The sequence below is a fragment of the Mustelus asterias genome, unplaced genomic scaffold (assembly GCF_964213995.1).
Source record: "Mustelus asterias unplaced genomic scaffold, sMusAst1.hap1.1 HAP1_SCAFFOLD_145, whole genome shotgun sequence".
NCBI lineage: Eukaryota > Metazoa > Chordata > Chondrichthyes > Carcharhiniformes > Triakidae > Mustelus > Mustelus asterias.
The window spans coordinates 153,708-167,432 of NW_027590170.1; the positions used below are offsets into that span (position 1 = coordinate 153,708).

At 43.2% G+C, this 13,725-nt stretch overlaps 1 non-coding gene across 1 annotated transcript; it reads right to left on the minus strand.

Moving 5' to 3' along the window:
- Nucleotides 1-4,020: 4,020 nt before the first annotated feature.
- On the minus strand, nt 4,021-4,093 carry trnal-cag (transfer RNA leucine (anticodon CAG)). Its single transcript has one exon. It is a non-coding gene; the product is annotated as a tRNA-Leu (tRNA).
- Nucleotides 4,094-13,725: the final 9,632 nt, after the last annotated feature.

Consider the following 13,725-nt stretch of genomic DNA (forward strand, 5'->3'; position numbering starts at 1 on the left):
CATCAATACATTTATTTATTTATTCTGCATCTCCTGATTCTGAATTGAATATCTCTGACATATGCAGCATTGAATTGCAACTATGACTGACCAACAAAACAGATCGAGTCACTGCTTAATGCACACCCCATGATGCTCATTTGAGATTGACCACAATCAGTTTATAAACAAAATCAAATATCTTTAATGGGAAGAGATTTAAGAATGACCAGTTAGTTTATTCTGGGTGTGAAATATTCTGGTGCCTAAATCCCATTCATAGAAATCATAGAAACCCTACAGTGCAGAAGGAGGCCATTCGGCCCATCGAGTCTGCACCGACCACAATCCCACCCAGGACCTACCCCCACATATTTTACCCGCTAATCCCTCTAACCTACACATCCCAGGACTCTAAGGGGCAATTTTTTTTAACCTGGCCAATCAACCTAACCCGCACATCTTTGGATTGTGGGAGGAAACCGGAGCACCCGGAGGAAACCCATGCAGACACGAGGAGAATGTGCAAACTCCACACAGACAGTGACCCGAGCCAGAAATCGAACCCAGGACCCTGGAGCTGTGAAGCAGCAGTGCTAACCACTGTGCTACCGTGCCGCCCGTGCCGCCCATCTATTGAATGTCCAGTAGATCTGCACTGAGCCTTGATTTCCTCATCAGCATGAATGGTTTTCTGTATATCTTTATTCTGAAAACCGATTTTAAAAAGGTGTGTCTGTGCAATGTGCACCAATTCCTCTAGTTCAGTTACAGTATCACTTGTGTCTGTCTTTATGAGCACACACTACTATTAGACATGTTTCAGATGGTGATTAACTATGTTGGTCTACATCTATAAACCCATGCATCGAACAAGTTGCTAATATATGCACGGTGTCAAAATACCAACATCTCTTTCCTGCAACTAAATCTAAAAATGCAGCATTTCTGATTTTCCTGAAAGCATTTGAGACCGAGGTCAAAACAAACATAATATGGCAACATCGAGAATTGGATAATGTTCAGCAAATAACCAAAATCATGCATACTTCCTGAAATGCTAAAGTTTCTAGCTGGTTTTGAACCAGGGACTTCTCACGCATTAGGCAAACATGATAACCACTACACTACAGAAACTACCAGCAGTTCAGTGTAGCCAATCGACTTGTCTGCAAGGTTCAACTCTGCTGTGTTGCTGCAGGTTCTCATGGTTAGACTATCCACCAGTATCTATTACAAGCCCACCAACTCCCACAACTATCTTGACTGCAGTTCTTCACACCCCACATCCTGAAAGGACTCCATCCCATTCTCTTCATTCTTTCGCCTCCGCCGCATCTGTTCTGATGATGCCACTTTCCTAAATAGCGTTGCAGATATGTCTTTCTTCTTCAACAGTTGAGGTTTTCCACCCACTGTTGTTGACAGGGCTCTTGACCATGTCCGACCCATCCCCCCGCCACTGCTCTCACTCCCTCCCCTCCCTCCCAGAACCAGGACAGGGTTCCCCTTGTCTTCACTTTTCACCTGACCAGCCTCCGCATTCAAAGGATCATCCTCTGCCATTGCTGCCAATTCCAGCATGATGCCACTACCCAACACATCTTCCCTTTAACCCCCCCCCCCCCCCCACCCCCCCACTCCACCACCAGCATTCCACAAGGATCGTCCTCTCTGGGATACCCTGGTCCACTCCTCCATCCCACCCAAACTCCTATCCCCTACCCATGGCACCTTCCCATGCAATAGTAGAAGGTGCAACACCTGCCACTTTACCTCCTCCCTGTTCACCTCCCGGGTCCTAAACACCCTTTCAGGTGAAGCAGTGCTTCACATGCACCTTCTCCAACCTGGTCTATTCAATTCACTGCTCCCAATCCAGTCTACTCTACATCGGAGAGACCAAACACAAATTGGGTGACCGCTTTGTTGAACACCTTCAGTGCGTCCGCAAGCAGGACCCAGAGCTTCCTGTCACTTGCCGCTTCAACACACCACCCTGCTCTCCTGCCCACATGTCCGTCCTTGGCCTTTTGCAATGTTCTAGTGAACCCCAATGCAAATTGGAGGAACAGAACCTCATCTTCCGATTGGGCACTTTACAGCCTTCCAGACTGAACATTGAGTTCAACAACTTCACAGCATGACTTTCCCCCCCACCGTCACCCCATTTCCATTCATTTTATTTCATTTTGTTTCTTCTTTTCATCTCATTCATCCATTTTATCATACTTCTTTCTCACTTCCATTTTTTAACTTCTTCATTCCTGCTCTCCTTCTCGCCCACACCCGCCCCCTCCCCCCCACCAACCCCCCCCCCCCCCCCCCCATCCCCTCCATTCAGGGCAAACCATCTGTACCTCTGCTCTACCATTCTGATTAACACTTTTCACACCTCTCTCAGCCTTCTACATTCTCCTTTTCATTCCCTTTGTCCAATTACAGCACCCCCCCTTCCACCCTCATAATATAAATCTTGTCTGATTTTCTTTGCCCTTAGCTCTGATGAAGCGTCATCCAAACTCGAAACGTTGGCTAGTTACTCAATATTTGTTTCGTTATTCAATATTAAATATGAATACATGTATTTAATACATACATCTTCATTCCGAGTTGAATATCTCGGGAATATGCAACATTGCATTGCAAACATGACTGACCAATAAAAGAAATCGAGTCACTGGGTGAATCACATCCCATGGTGCTTATTTGAGACAGTCAGTTTTTAAACATCATGCTACTGTGCAGAGGGACCTGGGGGTCCTTGTGCACGAATCGCAAAAACTCAGTCTGCAGGTGCAGCAGGTGATCAAGAAGGAGAATGGAGTGTTGGCCTTTATCGCGAGGGGGATAGAATATAAAAGCAGGGAGGTCTTGCTGCAACTGTACAAGGCACTGGTGAGGCCGCAACTGGAGTACTGTGTGCAGTTTTGGTCCCCTTATTTGCGAAAGGATATATTGGCCTTGGAGGGAGTGCAGAGAAGGTTCACCAGGTTGATACCGGAGATGAGGGGTGCAGCTTATGAGGAGAGATTGAACAGATTGGGTCTGTACTCATTGGAGTTTAGAAGGCTGAGGGGTGATCTTATAGAGACATATAAGATAATGAAGGGGCTGGATAGGGTAGAGGTAGAGAGATTCTTTCCACTTAGAAGGGAAACCAGAACTAGAGGGCACAGTCTCAAAATAAGTGGGGGCCGGTTCAGAACAGAGTTGATGGGGAACTTCTTCTCTCAGAGGGTAGTGAATCTCTGGAGTTCTCTGCCCATTGAAGTGGTGGAGGCGACCTCGTTGAATATGTTTAAATCACGGGTAGATAGATTTCTGATCGATAAGGGAATTAGGGGATATGGGGAGCAGGCGGGTAAGTGGAACTGATTCGCTTCAGATCAGCCATGATCTTGTTGAATGGCGGGGCAGGCCCGAGGGGCCTAGATGGCCTACTCCTGCTCCTATTTCTTATGTTCTTAAACAATATCAAATATCTTTAAAGGAAAAAGATTTAATAATGATCTGCTAGTTATACTTAATCCCTCTTTATTCTGCGTGTGAAACATTCTGGCGTCTAAATCCCGTTCATCTATAGAAAAGTCCAGCAGATCTACACTGAGTTTCGATTTACTCATCTGCCTGAGTGATTTTTTCCCATTTCTTTATTATGAAGAACAATTTTAAAAATATGCTTCCGGGAAATGTGCGCCATTTCCTCTAGTTCAGTTACAGTTTCACTTGTGTCTGTCTTTATGAGCACACACTACTATTACACATGTTTCAGATGATGATTAACTATGTTAGTCTGCATTTGTAAAACCATTATATTCTGTTATGGATTGAACAAGTTGCTAATATGCGCACAGTGTCAAAATACACACATTTATTTCCTCATTGCGTCTTAAAATACAGCATTTCTGATTTTGCTGAAAGCATTTGTGGCCGAGTTCAGAGCAAAGATAACATGGTTACAACATGGAGAATCGGATAATGTTCAGCAACAACTACCATGCAAAACTTCCCTCACGCTAAATGAAGAACTATGATTAGTGTTTCTGCCCGGTTTCGAACCAGGGACTTTTCGCGTCTGAGGCGAACGTGATAACCACTACACTACAGAGACAACTGGCAGTACAGCGCCTACAATGTGCAACTCCATTGTGTTGCTGCAGGTTTGAATGGTTATACTGAGAGCCCATGTCACTCAATACAAGACAAAAAACCGTTTCTTTCAACCTGATTTCTCAACTTATCTTGAACTTCAACCTTTAAAAGCGGTCGTCCGGCAAATATCGAAGGAAGCAATGATTTCTGCTCAATCATTAATGCATCATTCTCATCTTCCTTCGAATAATTTCAACCAGTTCTACCCAGTATTTGTTCGTTGTTCAATGTTAAATATTAATATATTTTTATTAATTACATATCTCCTCATTCTGAATGAAATATCTCCGAAATAGACAACATTGAATTGCAAACATGAATCGAGTCACATGTCACGGTGCTTAATTGAGATTGACCACAATCAGCTTTTAAACAAAATCAAACATCTTTAAAGGGAATAGATTTAAGAATGACTTGTTAGTTATACTTGATCCCTCTTTATTCTGTGTGTGAAACACTCAGGCATCTAAATCCTGTTCAGCTGTGGGAAAGTCCAGTAGATCCGCACTGATTCTCGATTTCCTCAACTGTCTGAGTGGTTTTCCCTATTTGTTTCCTCTGAAGAACGATGTTAAAATAATGGTTCCGCGCAATGTGCGCCAGTTCCTCTCGTTCAGTTACAGTTTCACTTGTGTCTGCCTCTTTGAGCACACAATACTATTAGACATGGTTCAGATGATGATTCACTTTGTTAGTCTGCATCAACAAAGCCATTAAATTCTGTTGTGGACTGAATGAGTTGCTGATATGTCCACGGTGTCAAAACAGGAACATCTATTTCCTCTCATTGCGTCATAAAAATACAAGATCTCTGATTTTGCTGAAAGATTTTGAGGCCGAGGTCAGAGCAAAGATAACATGGCTTTAACATTGAGTTTCGGATAATGTTCAGCAACAAATTTCAATCATGTAAACTTCCCTCACCTTAATGAACAAATTTTAATAATATTTCGGCATGGTTTTGAACGAGGGATTTTCCGTGTGTGAGGCGAATGCAACCACCATTACACTACAGAAACTGCTGGCGTCTGAAGGACCCAATGGGACTCTCTTGAAATGTTGCAACACTCATTGGGACTGCTGTAGACATATTGATCCAAGAATGATTTTGATTTGATTTGATTTATTATTGTCACATGTATTAACGTACAGTGAAAAGTATTGCTTCTTGCGCGCTATACAGACAAAACATACCGTTCATAGAGAAGGAAGTGAGAGTGTGCACTTTGCAGTGTTACAGTCATAGCTTGGGTGTAGAGAAAGATCAACTTAACGCAAGGTAAGTCCATTCAAAAGTCTGACAGCAGCAGGGAAGAAGCTATTCTTGAGTCGGTTGGTTCGTGACCTCAGACTTTTGTATCTTTTTCCCGAAGGAAGAAGGTGAAAGAGAGAATGTCCGGGGACGTGGGGTCCTTAATTATGCTGTCTGCTTTGCCGAGGCAGCGGGAAGTGTAGACAGAGTCAATGGATGGGAGGCTGGTTTGTGTGATGGATTGGGCACAATCACGACCTTTTGTAGTTCCTTGCAGTCTTGGGCAGAGAAGGAGCCATAGTAAGCTGTGATACAACCAGAAAGAATGCTTTCTATGGTACATCTGTAAAAGTTGGTGAGAGTCGTAGCTGACGTGCAAACTTTCCTTCGTCTTCTGAGGACGTGGAGGTGTTGTTGAGCTTTCTTAACTATAGTGTCGTCATGGGGGGACCAGGGCAGATAGTTGGTGATCTGGAGACCTAAAAACGCGAAGCTCCCGACCCTTTCTACTTCGTCCCTGTTGATATAGACAGGGACATGTTCTCCTTTACGCTTCCTGAAGTCGATGACAATCTCCTTCATTTAGTTGACATTGAGGGAGAGATTATTGTTGCTGCACCAGTTCACCAGATTCTTTACCTCATTCCTGTACTCTGTCTCGTCATTGTTTGAGATCTGACCCACTACGGTGGCATCGTCAGCAAACTTGAAAATCGAATTGGAGGGGAATTTGGCCACACAGTCATAGGTATATAAGGAGTATAGTAGGGGGCTGAGAACACAGCATTGTGGGGCACCGGTGTTGAGGATGATCGTGGAGGAGGTGTTGTTGCCTATCTTTACAGATTATGGTCTGTGAGTTAGGAAGTTCAGGATCCAGTCACAGAGGAGGTGCCGAGGTCCAGGTCACGGAGTTTGGAGATGAGTTTCGTGGGAATAATAGTGTTGAAGTCTGATCTGTAGTCAATAAATATGAGTCTGTCCTTGTTATCTAGGTGATCCAGGGTTGAGTGCAAGGCCACGGAAATGCCGTCTGCTGTGGACCTGATGCGGCGATAGGCAACTGTAGTGGATCCAGGTAGTCCGGGAGGCTGCAATTGATTCGTGCCATGACAAACCTTTCGAAGCACTTCATAATGATGGATGTCAGAGCCACCGGCCGGTAGTTATTAAGGCATGCTGCTTGATTTTTCTTAGGTACCGGGATGATGGTCGTCTTCTTGAAGCAGATAGGGACTTCAGATTGTTGTAATGATTGAAAATGGTTGGCAATGGCAAAGAACAATAAGAGGCCCTTCGACCCACCATGCCTATGCCAGTTATTTTATGACGAGCTACCAAACTGACGTGTCGGTGCGGGCTTGGTGGGCCGAAGGGCCTGTTCCTATGCTGCACTGTTCTTTGCTCTCATTTCAATTTCCTCCTCTCATTCCATGAAGCTGATTTTTCTCCCTTTCAATCCCCATTTGAAGAAGTAGTTTCTGTGGAATCCATGTACAGTTTGCTTTAGGTAACAACGTTTCACTGACCCAATGGCATGAAGTATTGGATATAGCTTCCCAATATAGTTTTCAACGTAAGCATATATTTATTTATGCAATTGATTTCAAATGGAATTTACAAAACGGGTTTAATCGGATGAAGCATCTCCTCACTATTTCGGAATCATATCTAATATAATTACATTAACTCCACAACTTTCCACAGAGTGTGGAATATAACAGAGGCGAATGGATCATCTATACCTGAAGCAGTTTCCTTGTGTTGTTCCGAACATCCGATCTGACAACCTCGAGAATGGGTGGGGAATCTGTCTTACCTACAGTGACCTCACATGGGGTGGCACGGTGGCACAGTGGCACACTGCTGCCTCACAGCGCCAGGGATTCGGGTTCGATTCCTGGCTTGGGTCTGAGTGGAGTTTGCACGTTCTTCCTGTGTCTGTGTGGATTTGCTCCAGTGTCCTCCCACAGTCTGAAAGACGTGCTGGTTAGGTGCATTGTCATGGTAAATTTCTTCCTTAGTGTACCTGAACAGGTGGCGGAGTGTGGCGACTAGGGGATTTTCACAGTAACTTTATTGCAGTATTAACGTAATCCTACTTGTGACATTAATAAATAAACTTTAAACAAGATACGGACACATCCAGAATGTGTTTGGCTGTAAAAATAAATACATCGATTATTGCTTATTCTCCAAAAGTGTCCACCATTGATGAGAAATAGATTTCTGGCTGTTCCTGTTGCTAAAATGGACAGTTCCACCGCAATGATTATCTAACGGGATATTGCCGCACTGACATGACCCCAGGGAATTCCAATTCAGAAAGTTACTCTGGGGCTAGTACGCTTTCGGGATTGTCAGTGAGTGCACTTCTCTTGAGTGTGTCAGTGGCTGTGTTAATCTGTTTGTTTATCTTCCTTAGTGATTGTCTGTGTGTCTATGTTTGAGTCGATCAGTTTGAGAATCGATCACTGTTTTTACTTGTCCCTGTGTCTATGCTTTTGTTGATTCTGTGCGGTATACGAGGCTTCTAGTGAACACGGAGTTGGGGTTATTCATGTATTTTCATAGTTAGCAACTCAGACTAATGTGTCAGAAATCTACAGAATAATTCTGGATTTATAACGAGGGACGTTAGAATTGATGTCAGTCTCTGGGCATATATCTATATGGTTATATATCCTTACACGTGTTGGTCTTTGCATGTGGCCGTGTGTGTATCTGCTCTCCCCGTGTCTGCGTGGGTTTCCTCGGATGCTCCGGTTTCCTCCCACGGTCCAAAGATGTGCAGGTTAGTTTGATTGGCCATGCTAAATTGACCCTAGTGTCAGGGGGATTAGCGGAGTAAATGTATGAGGTTACGGGAATAGGGCCTGGGAGGCTTGTGATCGGTACAGACTCGGTGGGCCGAATGGCATTTTTCTGTACTGTACGAATTCTATGATTCTATGATTCTATTATCTAGATATCTATCTATCAGCCTTTACAGGTGACCGTGTGTGTATCTGTTTCCAATATGCGGCATTGCTGTCCACGGGAGGGCGCTCTCTGATCACTGATGAAAAATCACGATTCCCTTCTCGAGGAAGCGACTGTTTGAAGATGTAAAAATGGGCGGAGAGACGGAGTCACTTTCGACCTCATAACATCCCACTGACTGTTTCAACTTCTCCATTTCCAGGTCTTATGCAGACAGTGATCACTGCCTCTGTTTCTGGTGTTCAGACTGGAACTATGAGGGTGCTGACTGTCTCTGGTTATTGTCCTGATCGCAGGACGGTCATTTTGAACCTTTGACTGAAATCCGCCAATCACCATATTCATTCCCCATTTCCATCTCTCGGCGATTATTCCGTTGTTGTTACTCCTTCTAAACCGCTGCGTGTCTGTTGTCTATTTTCAGACATGAGTAACGGAGACTCAGTGTCCCAGTCAGAACCAGGAATTTAAGCAGCAGAGGGTAAAGATTCAGCAATTCCCTGCAGTTACTCTGTATCGAGTTCAGCTACAGTCTATGTCCTGTTCTGGTATCGCCATATCCACACAGATCTCCTCAGAGCCGATAGTTATGGATTTACCGATACGGCTCCCGGCTTTAAACATTTCAGCGGGAACCTCAGCCAGACACAAAGCACTTTTCACTTGTCCATGAAAGATTTGAAGGTGACAGACAGCGCCGTGTATTACTGTGCACTGAGACCCACAGTGAATGAGGCTCCCGCGGGCCTCGTACAAAAACTGGCACAGGTCCACAATCAATGGTTCCTTGTCCGCAAAACACCTTGCGTTGAATTTCAGATAAAATGTGCAGATCATGAGCCTGCCAATGCAGCCCCATCTGAGTGGCTTTCCCTCCTAACGTCAATGATTGTCACTGTTGGGGAAATGTGACATTTGGCGCTCAGATTATTCCTGGATAAATCCAATCATTTCCTGATCCCAATCACAAAACCCACAGATGTCCCGGGTGAATAACTTAATAAATCAGTATTTTTAATCTTTCTGTGTCAGATGTTTATCTGTCAGGGAACACCTGTTAAATGTGATCTAATATCAAAGGCACACTGAGAGTTGTCACATTTTGAAGTTTCTGGACAGAAATAATGACTGATTGAATCAGTACTTTCCCAGTATAAGAGTAATCCCAGTGGAAACGCAAGTCAATGTGGACTTGGGTGATTACTTATCCCCGGTATAAATAAAGCAGTAACTACTATTATGTTTATGCAGTGGATGCACTCATTAATACCCGCAGAGTAAATGAGTGTAAATTATTTATTTCACTTTTAACTTTATTTATAAAGAAAGATTTATCTATAAAAAGGGGGACATTGAGTTCGATCGAAAGAGGGTGAACCGAGAAAGAGACAGTGTAACTGATAACGTTATTCACCTTTCATGGAAAGAGAAAGAGAGTGAGAAAAACACACACAGCCCGGGATGGAATGTGTTTGGAGGGAGCCAGCTGTGTTTAGTCCACCACTAACAGTGTTTGGTCCACAGCTGACGTCATCTCAAGGGGACCAGCAAATTGCAACACTGGGAAAACCCCCCAATTTGCCAATGATTGAAGCTGCCTCTGATCTGAGTTTACTCCGTGATATAAGACTAGAAGCAACAACATATTTTAAACAGTGTCGCTGTTTACTGTCCATTCAGGAACCACATGTTCCCTGCGTGTTCTACTGATGATAATGGACATGCTGCCCCGTGAGTCTGAGCTCAAATCCTCAGTGTGTGTTCAATGGGTTATATTCACTCACAGATTTCTCACACAGTCTATATGTTGTTACAGGAACCAATGGCCAAACTTCAGTTTCCCAGGAGCCGCCTGAATGAACGGTTCAGGAAGTACAGACGGTAATTTTGAACTGCAGTTATAAAGCAAAATACGCTGACCAAACTCTATTCTGGTACATCCTGTATCCCGGAGAAGCTCCGAGATATTTATTGAAAAGTTACGGCAAGGGGAAGGGGGATAAGTCTCCTGATTTTTCGGACCAGTTTTCTGCTAATTTGGACAGAGACAAGAAAACAGCTCCATTAAATATCACCGGGGTCCGTGCCTCTGTCTCTGCCGTGTATCTGTAACAGTGTGCGCTGAACCGCAGTTACAGAGACGCAGTTAGTCCGTACAAAAACCAGCAAAGGCATTCTCACCTCCTCTCACTGAATCCGATCTCTGAGCTGGATTGTGAACAGTTAATAGAAACAAAATCATCTCATTAAAACCAATTAAACCGAATGATCAGGTTCTTTGTGCTGAATGTCTGTCAGTGTATGTAAAATCCCTCTTTATAGTAGTTTCTGTCGTTTACGAGCAACTCTGAATAGGAGACTCTGGTGCTGTTATTACAACATGAAATAAAACTCATCAGAGTCATATCTCAAAAATCATCTCAGTCAAAAACCATACATTCGCTTTAATGCACTCTATGTGTCAAAGAGAGCAATGATTGTACAGTCGTTTGATTTCTTGAAGGCAGTTGATAGATTTGTGGATATTCAGGGAAATAACGGATATGGAAGTAGTCACAGAGTCATAGAGGTTTACAGCATGGAAACAGACCCTTCTGCCCAACTTGTCCATGCTACCCTTTTCTAACCACTATGCAAGTCCCAATTGCCCGCGTTTGGCCCATATCCCAACAAAATATTTGTCTGAGCATAAAGACTTATCCCGCGGATTCGATTTCCCAAAGCACTTCTGGTGATTACAGCAGACTTTTAAAGAAAGACTTTCGGGCATGTGGGCATCGCGGGCTAGGCCGCTATTTCTTGTTCATCCCTAGTTGTCCTTCAGGAACTTTCTGACGCTCTTCTCAATTAGGTTTTTGCATTCAGTCGATTTTCTTACCAAATGTTCCAGTCTCTAGAGTACACCAAACCTGTTCTTCGAGATTATTAATAGAGATATTAATCATTGTTCATTGGATTCTAAGCATGTATTGAAATAAACTTTTGTACCTTTACTGTTAAGAATTCTGAGTTTTAATATGTGTCAAGTGTTCATTGTGTTAATATGAGTCACATTCTTCCGAACTCTTTCCAATGAAGTTTCTCTTCGATTCCCAGTTGATATTTTTATTTCATTACTGTAACATTGAGAGATGTTTAATCAGGCTGTTGTGATTATGAGGATTTGCCTCAGCAGGCGGGCATCAGTTTACACTATTGACTGACATATCAAACCGAACAGTATTGGTTTCTTTGCCCCGAGTGTTCTTTGAAACATCAGAACAAGGGTACAACTAGTTCAAGGCTACCTGCAGCATTTTGAATTCTCAATGTTCGTGCCGATTTCCCGGTGATTCCAAATAAACAACAGCTAATTCTTCCCTTGCACAGTGAATGTAATAATCAGACAGAATCTGTGAACGATTTTAGATGATGTTTGTGTGAATTGTGGTCTGGTTTGCGTTCACAGGAATGTATTGACGCGTTAGTGTATAACCCTCTGTTAGAAACAGCACTCGACAGACAGCAGCTGTGACTCAGAAACCTGCGGCAGTTTTTGTACGAGGATTTCACTCGTTCTCATCACTGTGAGACTCTGTGCACAGTAATAGACCGCAGTGTCAGACAGCCGCAACTCCGAAATAGTCACTCGGTACAAATTGTCTGACTGCTGGACTGAATCAGAAAACCGGGTCCGAGCGAAATCCGCCTTTAATTCAAAACCGCCGTTCTTGTCTCTCCGGACTGCAAACTCGGGCTGTCTGCCTGGGTATTGACGATACCAAAATAAATAATAAGCATCGTCGGTAAAGGTGCAGTTTAAAGTGACATCTTCTCCCTCTGTCCGTGTGAGTGAGGATTCCCGCTGAGTAACAGAATCTCCATCGCTCAGATCTGAAACACACGGTTAAAGAAAGGAAAAAAACATTGATTAAAAGTTCAATTGAACTAAGGGAGAAAATTCACTGACAGTGTAACGTAAAAATATGTATTGAATGTATTGAATCATACCACATTCTCTCCAACTGATCTATGTTCCCGTTTACAATCCCCTGGAGATTTCTCCCTCTCGCCTCTTCTCAATGCAGTTGTCCCTTTCTTCCTCAGCTGTTTAGTTTAGTTTACCTTTAAATTAGTCTTTGCTCCTCTCCTCAAGTGTTCATTGTGTTAACATGAGTCACATTCTATCCAACTCTTTCTAAAGCTGTTTCTCTCCGATTCCCAGTTGATCTCTTTGTTTCATTGGAATTGTGGGACATATATTTGGAATTCTCCCACAAGTGGAATCATCCTCTCCCCGTCCACCACACCAATCCTCGTTATCATTATAAATAGATCAGTCAGGTTTGCGTTAGTTTCTTTGGTCAGTCGAGAAAGTAATCATAATCTTGCATTCTGATAGCTCTCACCTCCCAATCCGAGTACCATTTCTCGAAATCGCCTTTTCAGTGTGCTTTTCAAATCTATTTTCAAAAGACTAAAACCACTCGCAGGAATTCATTTGTGTTCTACGGCATGTCCAATACCTGTATAACACGAATGTCCTGCTTTTCAACTTTATTCCTCCAGAAAATAACTCATTTTTAAAGTGTTAACCTTACCAACAATGAATGTCACCCAGATCAGAGTGAAAACGGGGAGCCGCATTGCTGCTGCTCCTGGATTCCAGGGACTTGTTTCTCCGAAAGCTGCAGAAGGTTGAACAAGATAAAGCTGAGAGCATTGGCTGTGGCTGATCTGACGTCACACCCTACAGAACCTATGGTCGGAAGAGTGGAGAGCACTGATTAGAGAATAAAGAGCTGATTGGATACCACAATCTACTAATTGGTTTATTCCTGGCAGCGTCATCAGCTGATATCCAATAAGCTCCTGGGCTCTTTGCTCTGGATTCATCCAATTAGCTGAGAGCTCCTTTCTGCTCTAATTCATGACAGTAAGAACTCTCACAACACCAGGTTAAAGTCCAACAGGTTTATTTGGTAGCACAAGCTTCCGGAGCGCTGCTCCTAGAATCAGACAAACTGGGAGCACCAGCTCAGTACAATAAATTTTCAGCAATCCGTCAACAGTATAAAATTTTAGAAAATGCTCATTAGAATGCATGCCTCTATTTCAGGTTTTATTTCTCTCATTGTTTTTCTGAATGAAATAACTGAATATTGTTTCAAAAGATGTAAAGGAGGAATTGTCTTGGGTTTGTATAAATTTGATTTAGCATTTTCACATACACTGGTATGCAGTGGAAAGTATTGTTTCTTGGATGCTATACAGACAAAGCTTACCATACATAGAGAACATAGGGGAGAAGGACAGGAGAGGGTGCAGGATGCAGTGTTACAAATAAAACCAGGGTGTAGAGAAATAACAGCTTAATG